The 15,083-nt window shown below is 36.1% G+C and overlaps 1 long non-coding RNA gene across 1 annotated transcript; it reads left to right on the top strand.

Annotated features, from left to right (window-relative positions):
* Positions 1–335: 335 nt before the first annotated feature.
* LOC109219882 lies at positions 336–12,670 on the top strand. Its single transcript, XR_002067002.1, has 6 exons — positions 336–704; positions 1,282–1,368; positions 8,613–8,704; positions 9,344–9,426; positions 9,799–9,863; positions 11,993–12,670. It is a non-coding gene; the product is annotated as an uncharacterized LOC109219882 (long non-coding RNA).
* The last annotated feature ends 2,413 nt before the right edge of the window (positions 12,671–15,083 follow it).

Genomic DNA, 15,083 nt, shown 5'->3' with positions numbered 1-15,083 from the left:
TAATCTTGAATTACACAGGCATACATGAAGAAACGGCCTTAAAAATCCACTTGTTCAGTTCCTTTTTGAATTCTTTTGAGAAGATATATAGAGGAAAAGATAAGTCAAGAAGTTAGAAAGAGAGAACTAAAAGTTCACTGGTTTGTCATTTCGTCAATTCAGTGAGATGGATAAAAAGATGAGAAATGGGAAACACGTTAGTGCTAGAGAAGTAAAAGAGGGAGCCTGCCATGTGAGACCTATTTTTCCACTTGTCTAATAACTAGAGGCTCACTCAAAATAAAATTTCTCCATTCTAAAATAGAAGAAGACCTTCCCTCATCAACCAGATCAGATTCCCTTCCCATTATGGAACCGCAGACATTAGAGATGGACGAAAATCAAATCCCTCACACCAAAAAGATCGGACCCCCCTCCATTTTTGAAAACTCGAACTAGCCGTCTCTCACTCCTCTCATTAGGTAAATGAGACACCTTCGTTTTCCGTTGAAAGAGACAGAACCCATCCCTGAAAAACCTAGCAGCGGTTAAGAAAACATAGGGTTGATGCTTGGATTCGAGGAGCTTTTCATCACCATTTTCTGGGTTTCAATTTGGTTTTCGACCGAAGATTAGATATGTTTGCTGCCGTACTGCTGATCTGCTGAGCTTCATCTTCGTTCTCTTAGCCTTTATTTGGCATTTAAGCAATCAGTGATCTCCCGGTATGTTTATTTGCTTAGCGATTTTCTTCTTGTAGAACTCAAAGTTCAGATTTAATACAAATGGTATAGTCTTTGTCGGCTTTGTTTGGTGTGAATTTTATTGTGATATTCTATGTGCAATTGTTTTGATGATTTGCTGTTGGTTAAATTCCAGTATCAGTTGTTGATGGAATATGAAATGGTAAAATGTCAGGCACTTTGCATAAATAATGGTAAAAATGGTACAATGTTTGAAGTGGTCACTGTAATCTTCTGAAATTGATATGTATTTGAAATCCAATGTCATGTTTGGAGCTGTTTGGTATTTAGAATTTATTAGCTCAAGCACAAGGTCCTTCTTACTCAGAGAGACACAGACTAATATTTTGATACAGCAGTTAAGATTGTGATTCAAATTTTGTACATGTAAAGAATAGAAATATTCTTCAAATTTTTGAGGTAGCAACGTCATGATATCTTTTGCATAGTCTTTGTTGTAAACTTAGAAGAAGCATCCTTGTTTCGATAGCTTAATGTGGATTGATTATTTAGGCCCTTATTCAAGTTTTGATCCTTGTTTTTTTAAATTCATTTTTAGTTCTCTGATAATGAAGACTTGTCCCATTTAATAGCTCAAAAATGCAAAATCTAACGAAGAACTAGCTAGTTTGCTGCTGATGAACAGGTTGGTATTTTGTTTTTCTTGCTCAATTTCTTGATATTTTGTTTTGCTTCTGTTTTACTTGGTAAAATTAACATATTGGACAACCATCAAAGAAACATAGTCATGTAATGTTTATGCATATACTTTCTTATGCTTCAGCCATGTTACTAAGGGACAGTATGCGAAATTGCAAAGTTACAATTGCGCTTACATATTGTGACATTTCTTTCTGTGTATTCACTTATTTTATGTAATATTCTGGGTGAATTGAGGCCATATTTTAAATTTGATTATACATCATATTCTAAGATTTACAGTCCGTTATGAACTATGATAACAATATTGATAATCCACTATGTAATTCCACCTTTTTTTTCCACATTCCTGTGACCAAGATTATGTATGTGGTGTGTGAGTGAATAAGAATATTCCCATTAGTCATATGCATAGGCTAATTCAATTTATCCGTCAATTGATTAGTTTTGTTGATCTCCATGTTCCTCTTTTGATTGAGTTCCTTATTGGAATCCATCTTTTCTTTTCCTACGTTGATTTTCCTTTCCATTTCAGTGGGTGGGATGGGGATTGGGAGAGAAGTAATCCATGATTTCTTTTAAAAAAAAATGGTCTAGGTGTAGTTTCAAAGAGCATCACGGAGTAGGGATTTGACCTGTTTGAGGTAAGTAATGATTGTAAGTCTAGGGCATGATTAGCCAAGGGAGGCTAACGTGCACCAACGATGGCAAGGAGACGCAAAGCAGTAACGCCGGCGACTGAGGGCACAACTCCGGTGAACTCAACAATGCAAAATTTCACTCCATTAACGTTTGGAAGCTTTCTACCACCTAAATTCCAACCAATTCTAGAAGAAAAGGAGCTAAGTGAGGACGAAGAAGGAAATAGTATGCAATGGAACAGTAAAATTGCTGTGACTGCAAAGGAAGCTCAGAAATCTAAGGAACAACTGCCAACCAGTCCAAAGCGACTTCAATTCTCTGAGGCGGGATCTTCATAGCCATCCCCAGATCTAGATCTAACAGATAATACAGAGATGGCAAAAGAGCTGAGGAAGCAAAATCGGAACTCTCAGATGGGAATGAAGCTGGAGTACATTCAGCCAAGCCATAGAGATGGTAAGATTGTCATTCAAATTGAAAAACGATGTAAATGAGCTACAGGAACATTGGGAAACTGCTTTAATTGGATATGTACTTGGGGACACTCCATATGAGANAGAGTTTATGTTGAATCAGTCTGGGATTTCGTTACTAAACCTCAGATCTTGTATCATCAAGATGGATATTATGTGTTTCGATTCACAATGATGGAGGATAGAGATGCAGTTATGCAAGCTGGTCCCTATTCATACCATAATAAACCGTTTATCTTACAGAACTGGGAGAGAGATTTTCACTTTGATCCCAAATGCATTACTACTATCCCCTTGTTGATTCACTTACCTAGTTTATCAGCTGGATACTGGACTGCTGATGCACTAAGCAAGGTGGCAAGTGCAGTTGGATTACCATTATATACAGATAAGTTCACAGCTGAATTGAACAAAATCTCCTATGCTCGGGTGCTGGTGAAAGTTGATATTACAAAACCATTAGTGGAGGAGATTGAGATAGTTACCCCCAACTGAAACCAGACAACAGGAGATAGTGTATGAATGGAGGCCAAAGTTCTGCAATGATTGCTTACACTTTGGTCATGACAATTTTGAATGCTGGAACTCAACTAAACAGAAGGAGGATGCAGAGTTCAAGGTTCCAAAAAGAAGAAATAGGGGCAGGGGAAGGAAAGCCATTCAGGAATGGAAGCCTAAACCACAGCAGGGACAGGAGGAGCGACAAGGAGAGGAAAATAAAACATATCCTCCAGCTACCAAAGATAGGCAGAGTTCAGAAGATGAGCCACAAAAAAGTATGATGATACAAAAAAAGGACAAAACTGAAAGGCAGACTATAGTAGAAAAACAGGCGAGAAATGATGAAGCTAGTACTTCCAACAGATTTACAATTTTGGAAGAATGTAGTGTACAAGGAGGGGTGAGCAACTCTGATCCTATACATAAACCACCATGATAATCTGTACTTGGAACATAAGGAGGCTGAACAAGCCCCATAAGCATAAGGAACTGAGAATCTTTCTGCAAAAGAATAAGATTATATCCTTGGATGTCTAGAAACTAGAGTAAAAGAAAAAAAAGCAAAAAATATTCTGTATAAGGTAGCAAAGGACTGGGGTTACTGCTATAACTACACTGAAGCTGAGAATGGAAGAATATGGCTAGTTTGGAGAACAAATTTAACAGTAAACATAATCCAAGTTCATGAACAATTCATCCACTGCCTAGTGATGGACACTGTGGCCGGATATAGGATTTTGCTTACTGTGTATGCCAGGAACAAACAGCATGAGAGGGATAGACTATGGAATGATGTATAGCAGTTAGGGGGACAAGTACAAATGCCTTGGCTCATAAGTGGTGACTTCAACAATGTCCTAACCACTGATGATAGGTTAGGGCAACCAGTCACTATGAATGAAGTACATGAATTTAAGGAGTGTATGGACAATATGCAAATGACCCCACTGAGAACAAAGGGTTGTTTCTTTACTTGGTGTAACAAGCAAAGTGCAGATGATAGAGTGTATAGTAAGATGGATTGGGCATTTGGGAATTTTGAATGGACTAAAGTGTATGGGCATGTGGAAGTTGATTGTTTGGAGCCTGGGGAATCTGATCACTCACCTTTAGTGATCCAAATATGGGAAAGAAGGAGTTTGCACCCTAAACCATTCAAACTGTATATGGTAACTATGGAGCATAAGGATTTTAAACCTGCTGTAGAAAGGATTTGGAAGCAGAAGATGGGGAATGATCCTATGGCTGGTATATGGCTGAAGTTACAAAAACTGAAAGGAGAGACTAGAAGCTTGAACAAGGAGATGGCAAGATATACTCAGAGATTGACCCAAATCAGACAGAAGCTGGAATGTACACAGGCAAACCTGATATTGGATCCCTTTAATCAGGTTTGGATAGATTAGGAAAAGCAAACTCTCCAGGATCTAGAAAAGTGAAGTACTATAGAGGAAAGAATCCTACGACAGAAGGCTAGAGTAAATTGGATTGACTATGGGGACTCAAATTCCAAATACTTCTATGCACAACTGAAGATCATAGCCAGCAAGAATACCATTACCTCTGTATACAATGAAATGGGAGCTAAAATCACTGACCCTAAAGCTGTAGAGGAGGAATTCATATGCTTATTCAAACAACTTATGGGCAAAGAGACTGGTCTAAAGCCATGCCCAAATACTAAAGTCATCAAAGATGGAAACTGCCTCTCATTGCAACAATATCAGGATCTAATTCAGGAAATCACATATGCAGAAATTGATGAAGCAGTCAAAGACATACCAAATGATAAAGCCCCTGGAGTTGATGGCTTCCCAATTGAATTCTTTTACAAAACATTGGCAGGAAATCAGACAGGATATATATGATGCTGTGAAATTCTTCTTCCAAACAGGCAAGATGAAACCAGCATGGAACTGTACTGCTATAACCTTGATCCCAAAAGTGCCAGCTCCTACAACAGTGAAAGACTACGGACCCATTGCTTGCTGCACTACTGTATACAAAATTGTAGCAAAGATTCTGACTAAAAGAATTAAAAGGGTGATTGAATCCATAATAGGGAAAGCACAGTCTGCTTTTATTGAAGGGAGAAGTATTATTGATAATATCCTATTTAGTCATGAACTCTTCAATGGCTATAATAGGAAAGGTTTGTCTCCTAGATGTGTGCTCAAAGTTGACCTAAGGAAAGCCTATGATTCCTTAGACTGGCAGTTCCTCAAATACATGCTTGCTGACCTTGGCTTCCCCCATAAATTCATTCTATGGATAATGGAATGTGTGACAACATTGTCCTATTCCTTGGTACTAAATGGAGGATTGACCAAACCTTTCCCAGCTAAGAGAGGAATAAGACAAGGAGATCCAATGTCCCCTTACCTTTTTGTGATTGCCATGGAATATCTACAAAGGGAGATGAAACAACTGTAAACTCAAAAGGAATTCAAGTTCCATCCAAAGTGCAAGAAGCTGGGAGCAACTCATATATGTTTTGCTGACGATTTGTTAATGTTTTGCAGGGGTGATGTTAACTCAATTACTAAAATTCAGGAGGCTTTCAATAAATTGTCAGCTGCTTCTGGATTGCAAGCAAATGCAGAAAAAAGCTCAATATATTTTACTGGAGTGGCACAGCACATAAAAGAACACTTGCTAGAACATACTGGATATACAGAAGGGTCCTTACCCTTTAAGTATCTGGGAGTGCCAATGTCGACAAGGAAGCTGAACATCCATCAATGTTTGCCACTGGTAGAAAGGATCACTGAAAGAGTAAGATGCTGGTCAGTTAGATTGCTTTCATACTCAGGAAGACTCCAGTCGATCAAGTCTGTGTTGTTTGGTATACAAACATATTGGGCTCAAATTTTCTTATTGCCAAAGAAGATCATGAAAATGATAGAAGCAATCTGTAGAACTTTTCTGTGGACTGGCTCAATAGAATGCTCAAGGAAATCTTTGATTGCATGGGACAAACTATGTCAACCTAAAGCTGCAGGAGGTCTTAATATTATAAACATGGGACTATGGAATAAAGCAGCACTGATGAAGCATTTTTGGGCATTGGCTATGAAAAAGGATGTAATGTGGATCAAATGGGCCCATACTTATTATATAAAGAATAGGGATATTGTGGAAATGGAAATACCCAAAGCAGCAGCTTGGGTGATTAGGAAAATTATTGAAGCAAGAGAGGATGTGAAGCAGATGAAACTGGGACAGCATATTACAGCCACATTGGAGACACTAACAAGACAGGGCAAATTTCAAATCCACAAAGCTTATGTTAAGATGCAGCCTACATTGCCAAAAGTTATGTGGAAAAGTCTCCATTCATCCTAGATTCAAATTCCACCTGTGGCTGGCTATTCATTAAAGGTTAGCAACAGTGGACAGGCTCATGACTTTTGGAATACAAGTTCCACTAGACCGTGTGTTCGGTTCAGCTAGCATGGAAGATTTTGATCACTTGTATTTTGGTTGTCCAAAAACAAATAGCTTATGGGACAGAATGTTGAGATGGCTTGGATTCATAAGGCAAATAGGAAGCTGGCAGAATGAGATACTGTGGATCAGCAATCAGTCAAGAAGCAAAAACTGGAAAGCAGAAGTAACTACAGCAACATTTGCGATGGTTGTCTATTGCATTTGGCGCGAAAGGAATTCGATTATATTCAACAAAGGCAGATACAATATAGATGAAGTATGCAAGGAAATGGCTATACACATACACATTCACGGGAGGAAAAAAGCAAAATGGCAAAAGAAATTGGAGAGCTTAAACAATCTTCCTTAGAATAGTTAGTATATATGACATAGTGTTAGTCGAAAGTACATGTAAATAGACATAGGAGATTAATGGTCAGCATTAATCTGGATGTGTAATGACAATTTTTGATGAAATAAAATGTTAGTTTTATCAAAAAAAAAAAAAAAAAAAAAGTCATGCCACTTAGAGTTGCCTACTGAACATTGAAGATAACTGTAAAACTTCACATGATTTCCCTTTGATGAGCGGATAAACAGTCGATAAGTGTTCCTTTCTATTCTTTTTCCAAATAAAAGTGCCAATGTTATACTTCCACCTTAAAAGGTCAATTTGGTTTGAGCAATATTGTTTTCATTAGTATAATATTTTGCATAGATTAATTGGTAACCGTTACTTACCTAATATTTTGCATAGATTAATTTCTGTTTTTTCTTCTTTTTCTTAATTAGTGATTTAGTCGTCATTTGTTGATTTCCAATTATTATGTTCATTCTTTTAGTTCTTTGTTTCGATCGGATATCTCATATTTTCTTCTAGTGGTTTGAAATTTCCGACCAATTGCGGTCGGTACACGTTTGCGACTATTTTTTTCCCGTCCAATTAAAATCGGTCGGAATTTGGTTGGGAATTATCAATTTCCGACCGATTTCGGTTAGAAAAAGCAGACGAAAATCAACTGATTTCTAGTAGTGGGAGACTTAAGATATGTTTTCAAGAGTGTTACCTTTTAAGCGTAACACATAAGAAAATACTTTGATAAATTTGTTGCTAAATAATTAACTTGTATATTATTTATAATTTCAAGAAAAATTACAGTTGACGAAAAACATAGAAGATTAATTAGCGTTTTACTTTTGAGTTATAGCTTCTGTGTGCCTATTTTCTAGTATCTTCAAAGTCATGCAAATATGACAAAAAAATGGTGTAAGTTGGGTATCAAATCCATGATAATTCTTCCACTGATTTTTGTGATGTAATTTGTTTTCTGGTAAATTAGATATTAGAATCGGATATATTAGATACGAGCAATTATTGTCTAATGCAATATAACATCTAATACACTTACAACACTAGATCCAAGTTGATTTAGCTACAAGTTATCACCAAACTATTTAAATTGATAGATTTAGCACATATATATTGGAATATTGCTAATGGATATGGTCAAAAAAATATTTTTGCCACAGTAATTAACGCGGATATGTCCGGACTTCTGCTTTTATATACGTATAATGTCGCCCGTTATGCTATGCCCAATTTCCAAATTGTATTGACCCTTTTGGAGACCTCAAAAAGGTAATAAGATAGTGTATATACTTTTGTCACTATATACTAAGACACTCTGGCAATAAATTTCATACTAACCCACATCGCTTTGAAATATGAGTTGACCAGTGCACTTGATTAAAGGACATAATAGGAAGAGCAATCTTTCATTTCTGTACCATCCCACCCAACATTGCTGGATATTCTATTCAAAGTCTTAAACTTTACCTCTATATGGTGCCCTTCAATTTGAGTTCTCATAATTGCCAAAGTATCCTATATTTAAGGGAATAGGATACGTGAAGTTTAAGTGTGAAAACATAAACCAAATACTGAATTGTATAAATAAACTAGTGGCCTTGAGGCTTGGTGATTGTTGTTACATTTAAATTTCTGAATTTATTCAGAAGTAATTCATGAGATCATGCACTATGTGTTATTTGTCAGGAGTCTTTATTTTGGTCGAAGACTTATTTATTTCTGAGGGTAGACGGAGAAACATTGTCATAAGAAGAAAGTGCACACTGACTAGTGGAATTCAGATTGTTTATGAGTTCCTGCTCTACTTCATTGCAGGTTGTCATAGAGTATGACATCTGCAAACTATGCCGATGCCTTGTTTTATTCAGTGATGAAATTGGCATTGGATTCTCCACATGACTCACCTAGTAAGTTTTTCTTTTATTTGGTGTTTCACACTACACAAGGTTGTTGTAAATTGTAATTTTCTCTAGGTTGCTTTTTCTATTGCAATTTGACATAGAGTGCCGGGTTTTTGGCATTTTGCGGTGAGCGGTGCTAATTTTCCTGTTTCTTTATCAAAGAGAGAAACTTCTTTCTAAAGTGTAGATTCATATTCCCTTTATCAACTTGGATATCAACACCAAATGGAGATCTGTTGCTTAAATTGAAAGATCATTTAATATGTATGTCAAGTGTTGAAGCTAGCCCTTAAAGCTATAAGTCAATTACAAATAGTGGCACTTTTCTTGAGGTAAATAACATGGTAATGGTCTCATGGCTTCCACGTCCAGTTTCTGATATTAATTTTCTACTCTTTGTTGGTGTTCAGTTGTTTGCTATGTATGTGCATTTGCATTTATTTGTTCGTTATTTTGCTCTATAAATATGATATGGTTTAGATACTGAGTTTCAATTATTCATTTTCATCTTCTCTTAATCTCAGACACTAAATATTTGGCAAGATATTAAAGAATTTAGCTAGATGCACTTTCGTTCGTCTACTTTTATGTCTAATACATATATATATATATATATATATATATATATATATGTTATTTTTTCAGTTGAATTGGTCAAGAATGTTTCTACCGCAGTTAAAAAATGGAAAAAGCTTCTGAAATATTACTTGCCAAGCATTGATGAAGAGGTTAGTGTATTTTGTATTTTATTTATACATTGCTCCTCATGGCTTGTAGGTAAAGACCCCTCCCCCCCCCCTCCGGCAAAATTAAAAAGTAAGTGAAAAATTAGTTACCAGCTTGAGGATGTTACCATTCTAAAAAACAAAAAGAAGTTTCCAGCCTGTGGCATGTTGGGTGTGAAAGAAAATTAATTAAACAAATTTTGATCAAAGGTGTGTTAACATGTCACTTATCTGTTGGTTCTTTGTCTTACCCGAAGAAATGTCGATTCTTAGAAATTTTAGTAGTAATGTGTTTCCATCAGTTGTGGTATTTGGAAAGTAATTCACATGTTTAGCTCTCATGACTATTCTGATATTGGATCTGTCAAATTGAAGTAATATTGAAGTCTGAAGAAATGTGCTTGGAATCTGTGAAGGAGTATTCTCCATTATTTGTACAGGTATGTTGTTTCGCTCTAGAAGTTGCACTGTTTTTTCAGTCCATCTAGAGGATTGAATTAGTCTTTCCAGTTGTTTAGCTGTTAGATGTGCGGAGCAAAGGGTTAGATCTAGGCAACCTATAATGCTAATTCACTAAATAATTGATATGGTTAAATGCCAATGCCGTATTGCATTTCGGAAAGCTATCAGAAATCTTGTTGTCTTAACAAGAGTAGTTGCTAGTGTTCAAGATAATCTATATGAATATTACTTATAATGAAACCCTATATGAATATTTTTAATTTGCTGTCACAAGTTCCGATATACATTTGCTTTTGCTGTGTTGACATGATATATGTTTGATGTTCTGAAGAGCCTTATATTCCACTACTAGCTGAATGTCCTTGTTTGATTTGGACTACTACTGAGACAAAAGTTGAAAATAATGTTGTCTAGGAGAAAGTTGAAGTTCCCTTGTTTTTGTCCCATTGTCGACAAGGCTTTGCACCTTAGTCTCCATTTGCAATTTACTGCCTTCCACATTAAATAAGAGAAAAAAGGAGCATTGAAGGGTAAGTGACTCTGAGGATATGCAGTTGTTGTCACCCCCAAAATCGGGAGGTAGGTGACGGGCAATCAGTGCGTTAGACTTACTATAAGAGCAAACCAACATTCATTATATACTTAAACAGAGATAGTGCCGTGCATCATAATAACAGAAATGTCATAGTTTGAAACCATAAACATGTGGCTATTCGCCTAATATCATGTTGAACTTTTATACATAATCCATGAAATACACATGATATTATTCTGAACATAATTACATGACCACAATGTACGCATATAGCAAACATATTACCAAGTCCTATAGGCACGTTATCTACCCATTGCATGTAGGTATTAAATTCTACCCATTCCCTTTTTACTAACAACCCCAATTGTTCATACAAAGGTTATTACAGGTCCAATAATGAGTAAAGTAGCAATATTACATAACAGTGAATAGGCCTATAGTAGGCCCAAATAAAATAACTAAATACCCAGCATTGTCGGGCCTTCAATATCTCTTTACGTAGCACACCCAGGCCTTCAACAAAAGCCAGTTAATGTGTTTTCTTAGTGTTAGTCTCTCCTATCAAGGCATTCATCTTTGGGTCTCCGACTTCCGGCTTTTTCGTCTCTTCAGTCAACTGTCCCGGTTTTCCACGGCCATAGATTGCAATCTTTACGGACTGTGCCCATTCCAGATAGTTCTTCCCGTTTAATCGATGAGAAGTTAGCTGGAAGGACATGTGAGTGGAATTGCCTCCTTGCGACACCATTTTTTTCTGCCGGAGCTTCAAGAGAAGACTTTCGCTTCTCTTGATGTTGCAGAGTGGCGCTGTACGTGAAAGGCTGTTTTGGCCATAAGGTATTAGGGAGGAAAGTCCCGCTCTGATACCATGAAACTTTGGACACAGAAAAGGCAACATGTTGGCATCCCCTTCCAGAAACAAGGATTTTGAAAGCTCAATAACCTTGTAACATAGGTAAAGCATTTTGTCATTATAATACATATTGGCACATTTTAGAAAGCTGGTCCAACATGTCTTCTATACTCCAACATATATACCTCAACATCTGGATGTAAAGATTATTCCCATCAAAGTTTTCTATGGCTAAAAATTTGTAGTGGTGCTTTGAGAATAGATGATCCACAGTAGTAGTACAATATATATTGTTTCAGTTGTCCGTAACAATATTGTTGTTATACCTTTATCATGCTAACCTCTTATGCCAAACCAGGACAAGTAGGAAAAAAATGGTTTTTCCTACTTGTGAAGGAGAAATATTTTTCTTTAAAAATTCCCAACCCTACTCAATATTATTTGCTCTAATCAATACTAAAAAAAGTGGCTATCGAAAGAGAGGTTGGTGTACATAACTTTTCGTGCCATACATCAATTGTGGTATTCACGAAATACAAATTAGTATTTCGAGTATAATTTTGGACATAATTACTATATTTGCTCATGACATAAAATGGTCGCTTTTATTTCATGAACTTGTTGTCTTTTCTGTGTCCAAATTAGTTGCATTGATTCCTTTTATTTCTTAATGGCATTCAGCCCAAGTTAATAGAATCATTTGTGTAAACATCTGGTAGGAAAGTCAAGCGATCAACCGAGTAGAAATGAAATTCCACAATCAGCTGATGCGAAGAAGACGCTAAACATCAATGCAATTCAAGGAATTGTGCCATTAGGGTTAAGCCAAGTATTGGTGATGACTCCAATGGCTCCGGCGATGTCCACTGGTTCCGACGAAGATTCCACCGGCTCAATCAGGTGGATCATGGGCAGATAGAGTAGAGGCGGAAATTACTGAGACGAGGGAGATGAGTAAGGCACAATTGAGCCCTTAACAAGCTCATGGAGTAAAATTATGGAAACAGTACCGGAGGAGGAGGGTTTAAACCTAAATCGTGAGGGCAGGAGAAAATGTCAAATACAATGGATGATATCAAAGATGAAATTGTATATTGGAAAACAATAGTGATATGCTATGTTTTAGGATCTAATCCCCCACTGGCTGTAATTGATGGTTGCTTTTGGAGGATATGAGGAGGTTTGGGTATTGATAAAATTGCACAAGTCAATAGAGGAGTTTTTGTGGTACGATTTCACACAACTGAAAGTAGAATCAAAGTAATTGAGGTTCCAGGGATGCCCAAATTTTCAAGTGAAGCCTGCACAAAAAAGGAATATAAGGTTTATTTTAGTTCTTATTGTATAGAAGCTTGGTATATCAACAAAACTAATTCCTAATATAGGGCAAAATAAAATGTTAAGAACGCCATGAATAAGTAAATACACGTGCTCAACATTCCTTAGAATACTAAACTTGACTATGGTTCCTTAGGTCGTAGTTTAATAATTTTCCTTAGAATATATACTGAGCTATTTTTTTAAGGGGGATTAGTCTAACCATTTGACAACCATCATATGTCCACTATAGAGCCTAAGTGGTCCCGGCCATTTGAGGAATTAGTGGCCCAAATATGTTTTTCAGCAAAACTTATTAAAATCATGGTTATCTACCTATATTTAAGCAGGAATGTGGTGATTTATTTCAACAAGGGATCATACTATAAAATTCCAACCTCTCAAGTTTATTTTTCTATAAAGGAAATAGAGTCATAGATGAAGTTGTCGAAACAGTCTTAGTGGTTTTAAACAGCAGTCTCTTATTAATTTCTCTGTTGAGTTTGTTGTTATTCTATTTCTTGTTTCGGGATGTGAATAAGGCGTTAAATCATAACATAATTCACAAAAGTTATTACCTAAGCTTAGTAGTGTAACATATAAAGGCCATATTAACTTACTAGAGACTTGTTCCAAGATCGGTATATCAAGAAAAATTTGAAATATCACAAAATATTTCTACTGTACATCCACCATTGGCTAATAAAACTTATTGTTTCTCAAGTTGCCAGTAAGTATTAGTGCATGTTACTAATGGAAAAATAGGAGTGATTTTTGCCTTCTCTCTGATATAAAAAGAAATGGCCAAAAGTGAATTTTTCCAGAATGAGTTTTGAAATAGTTGTACACATGTATTGAGCTCTATTTCTTTTGCTTTTATTTTATTTTTTTAGAAAACCCCACAAATTGTACCAATGTACTCCATCCGTCTCATAATATGTGCCGTGATTCTCTTGTGCACGCCCTTTAAGAAAGAATAATGTTTTACTACTTTACCCTTATTAAATATTTTATGTGTCATCTATATCAATGATATTATCATATTTTTACCAAATGTGAATGCAATTGATTATTAAGGGTAAAAAAGGAAAAATATTATCAATTTTGTCTTGAACTTCTAAAATTATAAAAATAATTTGAGACAAACATTTTTAATAACCACGACACATGTTATGGGATGGAGAAAGTACTATTTGACAAGAACAATTTTATGTATTTGTCCGGGAGGAGCTGTCTAAGGATTTTGATGAGGTCGTTTTTGGCTTTATACAAATGAGGGAAAAGAAATAGTGGAGGTTAACAAATTGTCGCATTAATTCTAGTATTTTGGAAGTTCATTTATGACTTTTTACAAAATAATGGCATGAAGGTGAGCTACATTTTATATTGATTGTCTAAAGTAATAATCTCGCAGTTGTAGCATTAAACTAAAATCTGACTAATATTGCTAGAGAATTATTGGGAGTTTTCCGCATAGTAAATGACTTTTCAACTAGAGAAAGATTGATTTCAACCTCCCCTAAACGTAACCCAAAAAGTCGTCTATTTTTAAGTCTTTGACAACGTAAATACCACGATTAGTTTGCTTAGTGAAAGTGAAGGGTAAACATAAAAAAAGAAAGGGAAAAAGATATTCTCTTTAAACTATAAATATAGCACGGGTTAGCCAGTTATCGGACTGGTAACCGAAAAATAGCCAGTATTTGCAAAATTATTGAAAAATAGCCACTACTTTGCTGCAATACGGAAAGTTCCAGCATAATATACTGGAGATTGGTTCAGCTGTGTATGAACTTCCCGCATATTATGCTGGAACTCCAACACACAGACTGGAGAATGGAGCATATGTGTATGAACTTTTAGCATATTATGTTGGACCAGTATATTATGCTGGAAGTCCAGTATATTATACTGGAACTCCAGTATATTATGCTGGAATATTTTCCGAATTTTGAACAGTATTTTCGTTCAAATTTTTCTTTACATGAAAAGTGGTTAAATTTCGATTACTTTTGAAACTGTGGCTATTTTTTAATTACCACTTATAAATCTGGCTATTTTTGAATTTCTCCCCTTTAAACTTGACTAGACTATATATGTTTGGGCCCTCCCTTTGGAAACACATACCGAGTTTGTTGTTAAAATATCATGATATAGCCAGTTTTCACACTGGTCAATGAAAAATAGCCAGCGTTTATCAAGTCAATGAAAAATAGCCACTATTTTGCTGCAACAGGGACCGGTCCAGTATAATATACGGGAGTTCTGGTGCATTTGTGTACGAACTCCAGCATATTATGCTGGACCGGTATACTTTGCTAACTCTTGTAAAATTTGCGGGAGACTGGAGCACCAGTGCTCCAAACTCCAGTATATTATATTGGACAATTATACTTGCTGGAACTCCCGTAAAATTTGCGGGAGTTCCAGCATAATTATGCTTGAACTCCCGTAAAATTTGCGGGAGTTCCAGCATAGTTATCCTGGAACTCC

Source organism: Nicotiana attenuata, unplaced genomic scaffold (assembly GCF_001879085.1).
Source record: "Nicotiana attenuata strain UT unplaced genomic scaffold, NIATTr2, whole genome shotgun sequence".
Lineage (NCBI taxonomy): Eukaryota > Viridiplantae > Streptophyta > Magnoliopsida > Solanales > Solanaceae > Nicotiana > Nicotiana attenuata.
Note: the sequence above shows the minus strand (reverse complement) of the source record. Positions and strands in the feature narration are given on the sequence as shown.